Source organism: Penaeus japonicus, unplaced genomic scaffold (genome assembly GCF_977035675.1).
Source record: "Penaeus japonicus unplaced genomic scaffold, GWHDUDI00000001_assembly GWHDUDI00000012, whole genome shotgun sequence".
Taxonomy (NCBI): domain Eukaryota; kingdom Metazoa; phylum Arthropoda; class Malacostraca; order Decapoda; family Penaeidae; genus Penaeus; species Penaeus japonicus.
Window position 1 is genome coordinate 15,107,740 of NW_028234414.1, and position 7,500 is coordinate 15,115,239.

Below are 7,500 nucleotides of genomic sequence, written 5' to 3' on the forward strand. Positions count from 1 at the left end.
CTGTTGTAAACCCAGCTGACCTTCAAAGCCCTTATCAGTTACACAGGGTTACAGAGGGTTAGAGAGGTTATAGATATCTAGAAGGTATTTTTGATTTTTTTTTTGTTTGTTTGTTTTTGTTTTTGTTTCTTTTCTTACATTATTCTTTGTAAGAGAGCTTTAGGGTTTGGGTTTTTCGGTAAACGGAAGATGGTACTCAGATAAAAATATATGGGCAATATAATGACAAGTTGAAATTATATCGAAAGTCATAACGGCATAAGATTTTAATCATTTCCGTAGACATGATTTATTTTGTATGTGAGGAAATATTTGAAGAAGTCTTTTAGCAAAAGCTTGTAATTCAAAATTGATCGATTTTGTGATATTTCCTAATTTTCATAGTATTACTTTAATTACTACTGCATTTTGAGTTCTGCTTAATGGAAAAGATTTTCATATAATGAACACATAAGACTCTTCACGTTATTTTATAGAGAAGAAAAAAATTAATGGTAGTCATAGATTAAATAAAGGTAATTTAGAAGGAGTGTTTTTATACTTCATCTTTTTCTCTCCCCCCACACCCCCCCATTTCCTCCTTTATTTCTTTCGTGCAACCTATGGTAAAAGAGACATATCAATCTGAAAGTATTTCCATCATATACTGTCTTTGTTTAAATCTACATTTTTTCATGTTTTTTCTCTTTACTTCTACTTCTATCTTAACCTACTCTTCTTTCTTCTTACAAACTCCCCTCCTCTATCCTTAACGCAGGTTTTTTCTTTCTTTCTTTCTTTTCAAATCTTCAGTCCTGTTCCAAAGTGTCAAAAAATAGAATACGATCAGATTGAATGGCAGGAAATCAAGCGCCAAATCCTTTATACTCGACGGATATAAAGGATCGCATGCTTTCAAAGAGATCGGGGAGTATGTGAAGTGGAAGGAAGAGCGTCGAGGAATGATGTGTGAAGAATTCTAATAAAAGGAAAAAAGTAAAAACGCGAGAGTAAACAAAGAAGACTGATTGATGGGAGAGAGAGAGGAAGAAAGAGATAGAGATGCAGAGAGATAGAGAAAAAAGAAGGAGAGACAGAGAGAAAAACATGATTGTCCGTAAACACGTAAAATGTTTGAAGAGACTAAACTCTATAGAATTGAATCCTACAACATTCGAATTAAAGGGTACAAACACACGTGAATGTTGATGCTTTCAATTTGAATATCCTTCTCAAGAACACATCCTCTCTCCTATCCCTCCCCTTGCATTTCCTTCTCTTCCTTCCCCTCAACTTCCCTTCCTTCTGTTTCCTTAATTTCCCTCCCTTACCCCTCCCCCCTGCATCATTTCCCTTTCCCTCTCCTTCTCTTCTTCCCTCTTCCTGTCCCTGAATTCCATCCCTATTCCCTTTCCTTCCCTTAACTTCTCCTTCTTAAGCTCCCCTTCACCCCCTCCCCCCTTCTTCCCTTCTCTTCTATTCCCTTTCCTTTCCTTCCCTTCACTAGCCTTCTTCCCCCATCTATTCCCATCCTTGCTCCCCTTTCCCCTTCCCTTAATTGCCTTTCCTTTCCCTCAACCCCCCCCTCCCCTCCTTTTCCCGTCCCGTAACTCCCCTTACCCTCCCCTCCCTTCCCTTACCCATCCAATTACTACTCTGATGAAATACTCAGCTCTTAATTTATTTTCCACGAATCGGTATCACAATTCTATATACATTTTATATTGCTGTATATATTGCTGGCAGTGTCATATTTCCAGTTGACTAACACAATTCAGTATAGTAGTTGGAGCTTGTGTCTATCTGTTTGTCCGGTAAAATATAGAAACTGGAAAAGGAAATCGAGTTTGGATCTTCTGCAGGTAGATGAGGTGCTCATCAAGAAGGTTCTCAGAAAATAAAATGTTAATAGAAGAAATAAAATGAAATATCGTTTTGCAGAGGGTCGGATTCTTCCCCGGAATGTGTTTGTTTTCCGTGATCGTCGAAAAGCATGGGATATCTATTCTTAAGTAAGTACATATGTATACATTAATTATAGATATTAATAAACAGTTGTATCAGATAACTTACATTGATATTATGGATGAAATACATGAATGAAGAGATAGAAGTAAATAATACTTATGATGGTGTGTAATATTATCAATTGTATTCCGTTCCTTACCATTAGCATTATCTTTTTCATTGTCATTATCATCATTGACATTTAAACAAACATATTTGACAATGAGCGGCTTTCATCCGATAACTGTATACAGCACGACTTTTTTTCTTTCTTTCTTTTTTTCTTACTCTAAACTGTCCTTTGTCAAGAGGTGAGAGTGAGTCATTGCAGGGAAAGTGGTGAGAGAGAGAGAGAGAGAGAGAGAGAGAGAGAGAGAGAGAGAGAGAGAGAGAGAGAGAGAGAGAGAGAGAGAGAGAGAGTGGAGAGGGGCGGTAGAAAGAGAAAGAGAGGTGCTACCGCGGTTTTGCTTGTACTCATAATACGTACAGGATACATTTGTTGGAAAAAAAAAAAAAACATATAGGCGTGTTTGATATATAAACAAACCACACTTGCTTTATGAAAAATACTTTTCCCAAGAGAGTATTACTCTTCCCCAAATAACGGTGCGCAAATAAATAAATATTACTTGTTTTTTTGCGGGTTCAGCAACTCCAAACAATTCGTTTCCAATTTCAATCACAAGTTTAGCGTCGATGTTTTTTTTTCATCAATTGCGTATACACACACACATCTATCTATCTATCTATATGTATATATATACATATAGATAGATAGATAGAGAGAGAGAGAGGAGGAGGAGAAGGAAAAAGAGAAAGAGGTAGATATATATGCGTATGTATGTATGTGTATGTATATATATATATATATATATATATATATATATATATATATATATATATATATATATATATATGTCTGTGTGTGTTTGTATACATACATACATACCTACATATATATATATATATATATATATATATTGTCACGTAATGCTATGATTTGTTTTAGCTAAGAAGTATTCAACAGTTACTTATTAATTAAACTGGCGTTTTCTTTATCGCTGTCTTATAATATTTTATTAATATCGCCTTTATCGTTGCATTATAGATTATTGTAATTTCATTTCTTCAGCATTTAATTGTAAGGACCTTAATCATCATATATGATTGACATTTTTAAAACTCCCGACTCCTGACAACAAATAACAAATATGTTATTAATATAGGCCTCTCCGACTTTTATGACCTTTCATATAAATCCAAAGGTCTATGAAGACGTCAATCAGTTATCACACTACAGGACAGGTAATGAAAAGAGGAAAAAAATTGTTCATTATTTCCTATTGTAGCTTTTCAGCTTATTTTTCACTGTGCCTCCCTTCTCGGCCTTCACTGAATGCAGCCCAATGCATATGCTTCTCACGCCCTAATTCCGCATAAATATGGTACCGCAAATGAATAAATCACGAATTACTGAGAAAAAAAAAAAATATATATATATATTGTCACATTTATTTTCTCAGCAAAGAGATACATGTACATATCCAAGGTATTTCTTCCAATTTGCCCAAATCTTGGCTTTGTACACCATACCTTCAATTTCCTGAAGGACAAGATTTGGCAATTGAAGCATCTTAGCAGTCTTTTTTTTTCATTATTTTTATCTCGAGGTAGCATAGCGCTCCCCCAGAGGGTAAGATTAAGTTGACACAAATCTTGTTGACCATAAAAATTTATACTACAAGTCGTGCCTTTTTAACCTCATCCGGATGAGATACAGTTGGTATTTGGATATAAATATACATTTTTTTATAAACATATTCATAAATTTTTTTCTCCTATTTACCTTCAATCTTGACCACAGATCGTGCCTCATTCGAAGGATAAGATATGGTTGGTAATTTGGTCGATATGATCATATGCATATATATATATATATATATATATATATATATATATATATATATATATATGTTTTAATTTGATAAATTGTCCGAATAGTGCCGCGTTACTAAAAAACACAAATGGTTGGACGGATTCCTCTCACCCTGTACTATCCATATATAGTCGCTTTACCCGCGATTCCTCCCTATGCCCTATAATCTGGGTTCCGATAGTAGGGGGGGGGTGTATGAAGTAGATCAGGGAAATTGCATGGTAAAATATGAATTTGGGGCATATTTCGTACGCAAAATCATAGTACAGCTCCATAAGGCAATCATGATCAGAGCAGTGATCACGAAAACATCATAGAGTGATCAGGAGCACTCCTCACACTGCGCCATGATGAGAGCAACTGAGACTTCGATGCTGTTAGAAGCCAGCACTTGAAGTACTGTGCATGGGCGGCCTCCGTGATTTCGCACATGTAGACCCCGTCTCGTACATTCCTCAGGAGAGGAAACAACGACCGATAATGACGTGACCACTCAATAGAGAACACTACAATTATACTGTAAACAATGGGGAATATTGCACTATCTATTAAGAGAAAATGAAAGCACATGCAAGTAATTCATTGAGGGTTTACAGTCTACAGCTTGTCAGTATCCGTAAATATGTAAACAACATACCATAACTACCACCCTCGCCCTGAATTTCAGGGCGAGGGTGGTAGTTATGGTATGTTGCACGAAGTGCCCTGAATAGGAGAGGTCCAGTGGGAGATGAAGCCCCCTCCTCCCTGGCTAAGGCTAACTTCAAAAGTATGTAATTGAATTAATAAAATTTTGCTTATGGTAAATGACCCAAAGTAGCAAGAGGTAGCACGAAGTGCCTTAAAAAAGAAGGGGTGGGGGGGGGGGTGAGGGGCTAAGCCTCCCTTAATTGGGTTAAGGTTACCTACTTCATGCCCTCCCCTACTATTGGGACCTAGGTTGTGGGGTACAGGGGTGAAATCGCGCATTATATCCATAAATATCAATAGTAGAGGTTGAGAGGAAGCCATCGATACCACTTTTATGGTACTTAGTAACGTATTCGGAAAATTTAACTTTATTTTTTACTTTCCAATTGGCCCATGATCTTGCCTACATAGCCGAATCTTTAATTCCCCGAGGGATTAGATCCAGTTAGTGCAGTGGAGGAATCACATCATAAGCTATAATTTCATTTCCATATTCATCAGTAATCATCAACCACAGTATTTTCAGAGGATAACATGAATGTCAGGTAAATGACTGCTAATGTTCTTTATTGCCTAATTATGGTGATATATCTCATATATTTCTCTTCCATACCAAATACTAATTCCATTATATTTGCAGATGGTTCCTGATGGTAATTACAATACATGCTATCGACTCCCAGGACCACTCTAAGCTGTACACGCTACCTGATCCGGTCAACTCTTTGCATTGTAGCAACTTTTGGGTTCATCATAGAACTCATGACTCATAATTTTTTTTTTTCCAGTCTAACCTTAGACAGATACATGAATCGCAACTGCTGATGATTCGAGCATGTTCTCCGTTTAAGCCACCTCCATTTACCCCGGCAACTGACCATTGCCAAAGCTGCATGTTGGTTGCATCACACTAGCAGCCATAGTCTAGGACATTTTGTCCATGTTGGGTCAATGTCGTGTTCACATGTCACGAAAGTGGCACGTCTGTGTCAATTGCTTCAGGTTTACCAACCGTTCTAAAGTTATGTTTCGAATGAATGACACTGTCCAAATAACAAATTTTAGAAGAGAAACTACAGCCATAGGAAGCATTAACAAAAGATAGTTCAATATTGGTATAAAGCAGTTGTGCCTGTTCCTTGTTAAAGAATTGACAACCATTTCACGGACACGCGGTTGGTAATTTAGTCTACTCTCCATCAAAACAAACGGGATGAGAGAGATTGTGTATTTATTTATAGATCTCCCTTATTTTGGGTGTGTATAAGCTGTAAATATATGCGTATATCATAAATATAATTTGATTTATACATATTTCATACAATTATATACTTTAACTTTACGTTCTTCACTACTGTTCCCATTCATTTAACTTCTTTTTCCTTCAAAAAATCCACCAGAAGGTAAATTAACTCAAAGTCAGCAGCGAATCCATGTTTACCTAGGACAATGATGCCTAATATATCCAATATAGATATTACTTTCCAAACGTGGTATGTTCATACGAAATATTGGTAACAAAGAACGAAAATATGCATTTTTTCACCTACCCCCATGTCACGGATTTTCCAGGATTGTTCCAATCCTTTCGCCTCAAATGCCACGACTTTGCCACGCTTTTGGCACGAACACTCGCTTCTAGAATACCAATTGCGGCATGTTCATCTCATGTATTCGGCGCGCTAAAGATTTAGAATATTGCTGTAAAAGCAAGATACTGCATCACCGGGTGCTGATTCGCAAGTTACCTTTTCGCATTGTATTGTTATATCGAGCATTTCCTTGAATATAAAGGACTTATATTTATGATTTAGCATAACTCACTTGCTAATTTTTATCATTTCTCCATACATGATATCGCGATATTCTGTTAATAAATAATAGGTAACTTGAAATATGTGCTTAAGTTTTAATACATTATCAACTCATATTGCATATTTATATTATACCTAGTTGTTATTCATATCTACTGTTATCCTACTATTACCCTTTTCCCTTTATTGTACAGACTCCTCGCATGACCTGAAATGTTACTATCACTGTCATCTCCACACCATGATATATATATATACATACATATATATATATATATATATATATATATATATATATATATATTTTATATATATATATATATATATATATATATATATATATATATTATATATATATATGAACAGTTATATGAAAAGTTAGATACAAGGGAAGGAGAGAAAGGCCTATACAGACAAGTCACATACAGACAAGTCACACAGAGGGAGAGAAATGGGAGGGATATACAGCATGTTAAGATGTTGAAAGATGCAGACGGAAATATACCGACTAGGGAAGAAAATATATTACACAGATGGAAGGAATACTTTGAGGACCTCATGAACATTGAAAATGAAAGGGAAAGAAGGTTAGAAGAGGTGGAGGAACTAAATCAGGAAGTACCAAGGATCAGCAGAGAAGAGGTGAGGAAGGCCTTGGGGAAGATGAAGGGGGGCAAAGCAGTAGGCCTGGATAAGATACCAGTGGAAATAACTATAGAGGGATAAAACTTTTGTACCATGAAATAAAGACATGGGAAAGAGTTGTAGAAGCAAGACTGCGGAGAGTTGTGAGGTTCAGTGAAGAACAGTTTGGATTCATGCCAGGGAGAAGCACATCAGATGCAATTTTTGCTCTTAGGGTGTTGATGGAAAAGTAAGGGAAGGACAGAGGGAACTGCATTGTGTGTTTATTGACTTAGGAAAGGCTTACGATCGGGTTCCGAGAAAAGAGCTTTGGCATTGCATGAGGAGCTCAGAGGTACCAGAAAGGTATGTGAAGGTGGTGAAGGACATGTATGAAGATGGCATAACAACAGTAAGGTGCGCAGCTGGAATGACAGAAGGTTTTGGGGT